Below are 9491 nucleotides of genomic sequence, written 5' to 3'. Positions count from 1 at the left end.
CAACAATATCGCTCTTAGCGATCAGATTACGTTACCCATCGGCTACATCGATATATTGTTTCCGTACCTAGACAACACAAAAGTAAAAATAAGGGAAGTTTAAATTTTAATAACGATCTCTGCCACTCACCTTATTAGATTGTATGATTGACAAACTGTAATTAACAACTTTGGTTTGCAATAAACAAAAATTAATTTCTTTAAATTTTGCCTGCAGAAAATGTAGGTTTTTTTGGAGATTGACCCAGTTACACTTTTCCTCACTCTCTGGACTCTTTGCGCCTGTTTCCTACCCCCTCTCAAAACATTTGAAATCCTCACCACCACCTTCTAATGTATATAAAGGTGATCTTTATATTTATCACAATATCTTGTACCGGAGGATGGCTATGTGAGCCCAAAAGCGTTGTACGTATTACAATATTGTGGAAAGGTGCTGCCAACTTTCATTTAAATACATGGAACGTGTTAAGATTTCTTTGAAAATCGTAATTTAGTAATTTCCCGGATAATGTCGTTTTCATCTTCGGAAAATTTACTAAGTACTTTGGTAGTCAAGGTTTTTCGAATTAGTTTGCCGAGAGTTACTTTTACGAATGGTTGAGAATAAAAAACCGAGGTGAGACATTGGAACCTGATTTTTTTTATTTCTCTGGACTAACTGCCAAAGCCTTTTTAGGTGCGCGAATTATTCGATTACGGATTACCGCAATAATAATTTTTTGTCAGAACTTCCACCGTATAATGTCTGAAACTGTTTAACTTATTCGAACTGTTCCTCTCCCTAAAATTAAATCGCAAATACGAATATCGCTCATTAGGCCCTGTTCATTCCCTCCAGACGACGTTTAAAAATGTTTATATGATTCATTGTTGTGGTCGAATAAAGAATGAGTAAAACTATATATATTTTGGGTGAATTTCATACAAATGTCTAAATTTCTGCTTTCTAGCAAGTTTTCGCCGGTAGAGGATAGTTTTAAAAAGCCTTACTAAATAATAGCTGCATCAGGAAAAAGTTCTGAAATTTACGAAAAAAAAATACGAAAAACAGTCAAAATTTTATTGGTCGAAAATTATCAAAGAACTTTTACCATATAACAGCCTGTAAACAAGCTGCCATGTTGTTTATTTAAATGAATTAACACAAACAATAGTAGTGAGGAGGCAATAATGGTAGGGAGGGACGCGAAAAGAAAACGGGGAGTCGTGTATGGAGAGAAGGAAGAGATAGACGTGTTATAAAAGATCGGGAGAAAAATTAAAGTAGTGGTGTATTGAGAGACCGGAGGAAGAAATACGGCAGATCTCAAGATCGGCAGAAAGAAGAAAAGGACGCAGAGAACAAGGAGGCATCTACGAGAGAGAAAGAGACCGGAGGAAAGGGATACGGCAGAACTCAAGATCCCCACTGGTGCAGTTCACGGCAGTGGTTCAGTGAGTGGTAGTACGGATAGTACAAATGGGATTGTAATTGTCATGGCGGCTTGTTGTTGTTGTTTTTGCTCACAAGTTTTAAATTGTAAAATTTATTTATAAAGTGTAACAAAATTATTAGTTAAGTAAGAGAAGGAAAGTAAATCAAAACGTTACGAATCTGTTGTACTTATTCAAACTGTTTTTCTTACTTAAAATAAACCACAAATACGAATATCGCCATGCTGGCAGTAGAAATCGCCGCGGGGCGACGTTTAAACAATGTGAAATGATACACTGTTGTCGTCGAACAAACAACGAGCAAAACTATATATATTACACGAACCTATTACCTGGAGTTTTGGCAGAATTTCATATCAATGTCTAAATTTCATCACTCTACCATTTTTGCCTTTCCCTTGGGCTACAACCTTGTCGCGGTGGAAAGGCTTGCGCGTTGCTATGACCCCTAGAGCTGCGCTGGCGGGATTAATTGCAATTATTCCAGGTAGGGCCACCCATGCCAGATAGGTCGAAGGGTAGGAGCCAGACGAAAGGTAGTCCACGTGATGGTGTCACGTAAAAAACACTGTTGGAATGGAAGTGGGAAACCCTACCAACTATCTCTTCCCTGAAAACATGGAGTTAGATCAAACTAGCCTCGGATGTAATCGCGGGACCCAACCCTTAAGGGCGGGTGTCGTAGGTAGCAACGAGGTCGGCAAGGTCCTCAGGGTCCTTATCATGCGAAATCCTTGCAGAGACATATCATCATCATCTTTTTCAGCATCAACAGCAGCATCCGAGGAGCAGGACAAGAAGACCAAAAGGAAGGAGAAGAAAAATGCGTCGATGAATGTAGGGACGTGGAATGTGAGAACAATGATGAGGGCGGGTAAACTAGAAAGTATAAAAAGGGAAATGCAGAAAGGGAATATAGGTATCTTGGGTCTATCCGAAGTTAGGTGGAAGGACAGTGGGGACTACTGGAGTGACGGGTACAGGGTTATAAATAGTGGTGGGGAGGAAAGTCAACGAGGGGTAGCTTTAGTAGTAAACGGGAAGATGGGAAAGCGTGTGGTAGGCATGGAGCAGGTAAGTGGTAGAAATTGAGGCACGACCCACCAACCTTGTGGTGGTTCAAGTTTACCTGCCCACAAGCAATCATAGGGAAGAAGAAGTAGATGAGGTGTACGAACAGCTGGAAGAAATAATTAGAGAAACAACGGGTAAGAAAAATCTGGTAGTAATGGGGGACTGGCACGCTTCAGTCGGGGAAGGGAGGGATGGAAACGAAGTAGGAGAATTTGGATTAGGAATTTGGAACGACAGGGGAGAGAAAGCAGCAGAATAAAGATACATATTGTCATTTCATCAGCAGTCTTTTCATGTTCCACTGATTTATATAATATTTGTTGATCTCATTTCCAAGATTTATATCTTATCTACTTATGTTCACAGGTTTCCATAGTTCACTGATCACAACAAGAAGTTTCAACTGCAAGGGAAAGATGAATTATTTCAAAATACCACTTATATATTCCATATCACTTAGTAGCAATTGATTTTCCAATGTACCTTCAGTATTAGAAGGCGGCCAGATGTCAAATTAGCATGTCTTTGGGAAACAAAGATATATATTGTCATTTCATCAGCAGTCTTTTCATGTTCCACTGATTCATACATTTCCTGATTTTATTTCTTAGAAGTACAACTCATCTACTTATGTTCACAGATTTTCATGGTTCACTGATCACAATAAGAAGTTTTAAGAAGAGGAGAGGGCCTGAAACACTGTGAGAGTAGCACCAGGGGACAACTTTAGGCGATCTAACTCGTAACTTTTAACTTCACCGTTCTTGTTCATGTAAGTTACACGGTGTAGGATATCACGCTCAGCACAATGCTTGACGCAAACTATTGCGCTTGAAGAAAGATTCCAATCCTTCCGAGGGATATTCTTCAGCCACTTCTGTCTTCTGCGTTCATCTTTGGTGAACTGGAACACAGTCACATACCCCTTGTTCTTGGTGGATAGGTAGTTGCTTCTGCAATATGGCACACAACAACGCTTGGGCACCTTAAATGAAAACAATGGAAAGTTGCATGAATAAAAATAGTTCCGCTGATCACAGAAAAAAAGTGGTGCATTCATGATTAGTTTCGAAAATATGAATAACATTAGTTCCTAGAAACATTAGTAGAGTTAATGAGTAGCCATTCTTCCTTCAATAATATACGACGTTATTATAAACACAACTACACATAGTTATTCACAAGGCACACCAAATATAGCAATCACTGTTAAACCAAGAATAATAATATTATAAAAAACAACGCAGCATTTAAATACCCGACAAATACTCTTCGTTTCATTTTTGTACTCTCAATGTTCCTTCGTGGCCGGCCGCCAAGAGACGCAATGCTTTGGATGAAATACTGCTGAATATCCACTCACAATAGGGAACTTGCATACATTTCAGATATAATCAATAGCCCCAAAATTATATAAAAATATATGTTTGCATACCTCGGTGAAAGTTTTTTTTATTATTTTATGACGTGGTTTGCGATATTTAATGCATCAAAGTTCACGAGAATTTTCAAATTCAAGTGAGAAGCGAAAACGCCCGATGATTGGCTGGTAGAAAAGTGACGTCATAGTTCAGTACGAGGCACGGCGGCACGGCCATAGTATAGGTTGCATACTTGAATACATGCGACGGCGTGGTTATGATTCATTTATTGAAGTGCAGACGTATCGGAGTTGTTCATTGTGACTTCAGGGCTATTATTTGATCTATTTCTCCTCCATTGAAAGCGATAGATTGCGTAAAGATGAAGGCATATGGTTATTCTTACGCTGATCCTAGCAAGCTTCCTGTTACTGATTCCATCATGATAACAGGGTATTTTAGTGAAACTGTAGACTCGGAAAGTCGATGCCGGGAAATGGAAAGGTAGCTGATGAGCATCTGTAATGTTTTATAGTTCATAACAAAGTGAGACTTGCGTATAATATTGGCGAAAGCCTATACTCATGTGAAATGTGTATTCTTTTGGCAGTCCGGTAGAGTCTTATGGTGAACTTATTTCCACCTCGAAGCTGTCGATGATACTTTCAACTTAAAAATACCTTGCCTGGAGGGCGACAGGAAGCTCTGAGGAAGCCAGAATATTAATGTTTCAATTTAGTAGCGATAATATAGACGAACTTTCAACACAATCTACCATCTTGTGACTCAAAACCCCGAAACCACTTCCTATTCTGCAGAAAGAATCGGTCAATCGCACTTCAATCATTATAATAAACACAACGTCTTCAGGTGTTAATAAGTTACTTTTGAAATGAAATACTTCCTAAATTAGCATTAAAATGTGCATGTTTTCCAAACAGAGTCTTTATTGCATTTTGGGAGCTTTTCTCACGATATATCTGAAACCTTCTCTAAAGGCGAGCTCATCGTCATTGCGATCGGTTGTCACTTAAAAATTCCGTATCGGAAATCCTAGAGGGATGACCTTCGACGATAATCATGATCACCTGCACTCTCACTATCACTGGAACCCGTGGTGAAAATATCATCCCAATCCAATTTCTATTTGGTTTTAACTGGGGAAAGAGCAACATAGAACTGCACATTCTTTGGGCAACTTTAGGTTTGACTTTCCCTCAAACACCCCATTTCCCCTGTGGTGCACATCAGGATCCTATCTTTATACGATGGCCTGACAACCTTTAAATGGATCCTTGGTTTATCCTGACAAAACCAACTAAATGGAAATTGCTGATCCACACGTCTTCCTCTTGTTACGTTTCCACCCACGGTAGGAGCATTAAAATAAACACTCAGATGTCTCGGGATTTAACTATTTATTCTACAGCACACTATCACATACAACCGGCCCATGTGGCCACACAACGCTTCCCCATCACTCCCACCAGGGGATGCCACATCACTCAAAAGACAATAGACTGTCGAAATACCAATACACCACACCTCTATCTCCACAGTTTCCAAATCAAGGGCCGCGGAGCATTCCTCTTGTGACTCAACTTTTTCTGAATAGCATAAGCAACGGCGTAGAATAAAATCAAAGAATGCTGCGATTTTTTTTTTGTGACCACCTCTGGATTCCATTATTTTTCCATCTACAACTTCCTTTATCTTTCGGGATAAACTATGGGACAAGATAATGTTTAAATATTTTCATTAATTTATAACAAAATATAAGTTCTAAAAATACCCTAAAGTCATTTTATTAATCCGCACTAATGAGTGTAAATTAATGTGGAAGATGAATGCTGTAGACGTAGTAGTTTTCCCTAGGTTGAGTTGCAAAGTTCATGAAGTTGACAAAACGGCTAATTTTTCGGTGCGCGGAGTCATTTATTGCACTGGCCGTGTCTACATTTTTGAAATTTTTTGTAATAAAATAAATCAGAATTTAGGATAAAATTTCCTTTAAAATGACGAATAGTTCATTATTATAGCATGCAGTGAAGCCAGGATATAAATTTGCAAAGTACAGCGGCACATCATTTTGACGCCGACAGTAAAAGAAAACGCTGACTTCTTGGCTGGCACTCGAATGCATGAGGATCAACGTTGCTCTATATTTTCATATTTCCTCCCTTGATTTTAAACATCATGGAATTTTCTATGTCCTTCCGTAACTGAAATTGAACAAGTGCCTTAATAATCATTAAGGCACTTTAATTTGAGTCCATCGTAACGATCGTAACCATCGAGAAACACCTATCTCGATTTTTGTTCGGAAGTTGAGTTTTTATTCTACGGCGGCCGAATTATCGAAAAATCTCAGTTTCAAGTTATTCAGTCAATTAAATATGGAAATATTATTTATATTAAAGTTATCTTCGCTCACATAGCACACGGGTTTATCATTCCGTTTATTATACTCTTATTTTTCCGCAACGCTCATCCCGACAGACGGCATGCATCGAGGCTTTTCTTCTAGTTTCCTCCGTGGGAATGCAGACGAAAATTTTTTCTGGGGTGTTATTGCACAGAGGAACAATGCACCACTTGTAATTTTTCCTTATTTCACCCGTGTTCTCCTTTAAACGCAACGTGGCTCTTCCAAACCTGCAGTTGCTGGGCTTGGATCTTGGACTCGTACTGAACTATGACGTCACAGCCAAAGATTAGTGGGGGCGGTATTTTTTAGCCCGCGAAACTCGGGCGACTTTTGGGAGTCATTTTCTAGGGTATAAACTGAATTTTAAGCGGAAAAAAGTATATTGCGGTACTAAGTATTTACTGTAGTATATCAGCACACTGTTTATAAAAAGTATGCAATTTCCCTATTCACTGAGAATATCTTTAAACTATTTTACTTACCGTAAGGCAAAACACAGTACAGAAAAATAATTCTTGTTCCCCATTTAAAACCAGTATTGTTGCACTCTCAATTCCCCTCCATTACGTTTTCTACACTACTTCCTCATAGGGTGTAAGGAAAGGAGAATGAATTTCACCTACCGTCTCTTGTAAAGGTGTGTTTAGAGTAATTATTTTCATACATGCTAATATTATTTCTGTTCATGCAATTTTAAGGGTAGAATATATGCTTGCTATGTACTCTATTACGACGAAATATGATGCTCATGGATTAGTATTAACATAATATAATTAAATCATCCTATATCTGCTCTAATGCACACCCTAGATAAATTACCACCAGCCGCCACTGGAACAGGGGCTATTTTGCCGTCACACGTCCATTCATTGTCGCGCGCGCTCTAGAAATTCACGCTTTACACGGTGCCATTTTGAGTGCGCCTTCGCACACGGCCTTGAGAGAAATAAGCCACCAATGCAACGTCCAGGCACCATATTTGCCATTCATCCGAATTATATTCATTTCAACAGCATCCGATCAAGGGAATTGCCATCATGGTTTCTGGTTACGCGAGAAGCATATCAGTCGTGCCGTCATTATTTGCTTCAGCGGTCTGTTTCCCCTAAGCTTCCCCTCCGTAGTTTTCTGTTGGCCATTTTCTAGCGATGCTCCGCCCTTCACCCTCCCCACGACCTTCACAGGGCGGCAGCGTTGCCAAGCAACCCATACGTATACTCCTATGAATTTATGGGAGCCGTGGAGCGACTATTCATTTCGTACGCTAGCTAGCTCCATGAAGGTTACAAAAGAGGATGCTCAATTCTCTCTAAATGTTATGTCATCAACCGCACATCCAAATGCGTAGACAGAATAGCCACTCGCGTCTCTGACGGACAAATAGATCCGATTTTCACGGAGAAATAAGGAATAAATAGGGGTATTTAATTTATTAATTTATTATTATTTAATTTTTTTATTTATTATTTCATTTTTAATTAAAAATATTATGTCACCAAAGACGTGCACAGGAGCACTATCGCGGACTGTAGGTAACGGTATTTTACTTGCACTTTCAGACATCACTTTATCTATCAAATTTTCCACTCCAACACGTAATCCACGTCAAATAACAGTCAATGATATTCGAAATGTAATTACTGAAGCATATAAGGCGAACTATCCCCTCCTTGCAATGAAACACAATGTTTTACACACACTTTACCAGTTGTCCCCTTCCCATTTTGTGATCAAGTCGTCTGAGAAGTTGGCACAGATAAATTTACAATTTACGGCATAGCCCGCAGGATAAGAATGCCATGCAATTTTGCGCCCTTAAAACTTCTTTTTAGGAAAATATTCACAACTCATTGCCATGCCTTCCAGCCCAATACATTTCACTACTCGAAGAATTACGAAGCAAAATACTAATAATTTTTAAAATTACAAATAAAATTCACGTAATATCATCAGAAACTGTAATTTGTCCGGATTCCAGCGGGTAACACAAACTAGAATGAGCATTTGCACAAGACGGGGTCGACATCGACTTGAAGAAGGCGATCTAATTCGTGGTCTTATCTGATAAACAAGACGACCTTTGGCGACTATGAATACAGGCGCGCTTGAGTATTTGCTTGCTAACTATTAGGCGCGACTATGAAAGTGGACAAGCTCGCCTTATTCCAAGGCGAGCTTGATCAAGCTCGTATCATTCAACAATGACTTGAGACCGTCTTTTTTGGCGACTATGAAACGGAAATTGCGAATAAGCTCATGCTTGAGGCGATCTTCGTCAATCAAATGCTTAAGACAAATACTCGAAATCGCTGCGAATACGGTGAAGATAGCTTCGGCTGCTACCACTGCTACCAACAGTATAATACAGAATGTCGAAATATATAGATAACGGTTTGAATAATGATGGTTTGAACATAAAATATGTTTAAGTATGCCGATGGGATTTTAATGATAGCCCATTATCAATTCCTTTACCATATCAAATTTATCGTGATTTACACTCAGAATCAAAACTATTCCGTCAAAAAAAATTTTTGCCTAATTTTCCAATTACTTCATTCGTTTCTTTTGTGAATAGCTCATTCATTGGAATTGGTCAAAGTAGCAGGAATAGTAGCGCCATAAATCATCGATTACTTTTAAGTTAGTTAAGAATGATTCTCCTCGGTTGTCTGCCACTCATCAGTAACGGTGCAATACTGATAAGTGGCAGGCACAGGTAACGAAAAGATTAGAAAATCACAGTTCCGCTTATAACTACTCACAACCCAAAATCGATTTCCAAGAGATCATACGTTTTGCCTAACTCCGCAAAGTAAGGGACTGAAAAGATCTGCTGTAAAATGGTAATGAAGCGAATCACTCAGAGCTTCGTGGCTACGTCTCCAATTGGTTTTTTAACAAAACAGAGCATAGTAGAGTAATTAAAATGCTTTATGATGGGTTCCTTGTCGATCATTGATGTGCTAACCAAATAAATGCATGACGGACACCCAAGTACATCTCATAAACACTGACTACTGTTGCCAACTCAATCGCATTGCAATTAGTTTCAAATTAAGTCCGCGGCGCGGTGATGAGGGCGACGTGATTCACTTTTTTGCAATATTCTGCTTTGTATTCTTTGTCACGACGAGGAGTGGCATTAAACTTGTATTAAATTCAGAGATTACATCTTAATACAAATGAGT

This window comes from Ischnura elegans, chromosome X (assembly GCF_921293095.1).
Source record: "Ischnura elegans chromosome X, ioIscEleg1.1, whole genome shotgun sequence".
NCBI classification, from domain to species: domain Eukaryota; kingdom Metazoa; phylum Arthropoda; class Insecta; order Odonata; family Coenagrionidae; genus Ischnura; species Ischnura elegans.
This window is presented reverse-complemented; position numbering follows the sequence as displayed.